The following is a 2,152-nucleotide window of genomic DNA, read 5'->3' on the forward strand; positions in this document are numbered from 1 at the left end:
ATACAACTACAATAATTAACACAGCATAACATTGGCATAAAGCTAATCAAATATATCATTGGACTAGAATAGATAATCCAGAAGTGGACTCACACATGTCTGATTTTTGGCAAAAGAGCCAAAACAATTCAACTGATAGAAGAAAGCATTATTTTTAAGAAATAATGCTAGATAGTTTTTAAAATGGTGATCAACAATTGGATACTGATATGGAAGGAAAATGAATTTTAAATAGATGATGGGGTTAAAAAATTCATTTTTACCCATATCCATAACCAGTTGTTTCAGCTTTTCTTCCTTTCCAGTGCTGGGTGTTGTTAGTCTTTTTCATTTTATACATTGACATTATCATGGAAGAGCAGCAAACAAAACTCTCACGTACTGCAGGTAGAAGTGCAAAATAGTGAAACCATTTTGGAACACTGACACTTCCTTAAAAACAGCAAATACACATCTATCTATGACACACAATTCTACTCTATTACTCAAAAGAATAAAAAATATGTCTGCAAAAAAACTCTTGTTCAGAAAAATTGAATATAATTAAGACACAAAAATCCATACAAAAGATCAATGAAACCAAGAATTGGTTTTCTGAAACAATAAGATTGGTAAACAGTTAGCTAGATTAACAAAGAGAAAAAAGATCCAAATAAGTACGATTAGAAAAGACAAAGATGACATTACGATTGATCCCACAGAAATACAGAAGATCCCCAGAGACTACTACAAACAACTCTATGCACATGAATTAGAAACTCTAAAGGAAATGGATAAACTCCTAGAAACACAGAATCACCTGAGATTGAACCAAGAGGAGATTGAAACCCTGAATAGACCAATATCAAGTTCTGAAATTAAATCAATAATTTAAAAAACCTACTGTGTCAGTCCGTTTTCACATTGGTATAAAGAAATACCTAAGATTGGGTAATTTATTTAAAAAAAAAAAAAAAAAGAGAGAGAGGGTGGGCATTAACTGGCTCACTTATCACCAAGGGGATGGTGCTAAACCTTCAGGAGGGATCCGCCCCATGATCCAGTCACCTCCCACCAGGCTCCACCTCTAAGACTGGGAAAGACATTTCAACAGGAGATTTGGAGGGGACAAACATCCAAACCATATCACCTACCAACCAAAAAAAAGCCCTGGACTGGATGGATACAGAGCCAAATTCTACCAGACGTATGAAGAACTGGTACCAATCCAACTGAAACTGTTACCAAAAAATCAAGGAGGAGAGCTCCTCCCTCACTAATTCTATAAAGCCGGCATCAGCCTGATGCCAGGCAGAGACATAACCAAAAAAGAAAACTTAAGGCCAATATTCCTAGTGAACATGGATGCAGAAATTCTTAACAAAATACTAGCAAACCGTATGCAGCACCACTTTAAAAAGTTAATTCACCATGATCAAGTAGGCTGAATTCCTAGAATGGAAGACTGATGAAACATATGTAAATCAGTAAATGTCATTCACCACATAAACAGAATTAAAAATCATATAATCTGAAGAGATGCAGAAAAAGCTTTCAATAAAATCCAACATCCCTTCATGATAAAAGCCCTCAACAGATTAAGCACTAAAGAAACATACCTCAAAATAATAAAAGCCATCTATTACGAACCCAAAACCAATATCATACTGAATAGGTAAGAGCCGGGAGCATTCCCCTTGAGAACTGGAACAAGACAAGGATGCCCACTCTCACCACTCCTATTACATAGTACTAGATGTTCTAGCCACAGCAATCAGCAAGAGAAAGAAATAAAAGCCATCCAAATAGGAAGAAGGGAAATCAAATTATCTCTACTCACAGATGGTATTATTCTATACCTAGAAAACCCTAAAGACTGTGCTAGGCCGGGCGCGGTGGCTCAAGCCTGTAATCCCAGCACTTTGGGAGGCCGAGGCAGGTGGATCATGAGGTCAAGAGATCGAGACCATCCTGGTCAACATGGTGAAACCCCATCTCTACTAAAGATACAAAAAATTAGCTGGGCATGGTGGCGCATGCCTGTAATCCCAGCTACTCAGGAGGCTGAGGCAGGAGAATTGCCTGAACCCGGGAGGCGGAGGTTGCGGTGAGCCGAGATCGCGCCATTGCACTCCAGCCTGGGTAACAAGAGTGAAACTCCGTCTCAAAAAAA

This window comes from Sapajus apella, unplaced genomic scaffold, assembly GCF_009761245.1.
Source record: "Sapajus apella isolate SASKATOON/1434 unplaced genomic scaffold, GSC_monkey_1.0 scaffold1, whole genome shotgun sequence".
Taxonomy (NCBI): domain Eukaryota; kingdom Metazoa; phylum Chordata; class Mammalia; order Primates; family Cebidae; genus Sapajus; species Sapajus apella.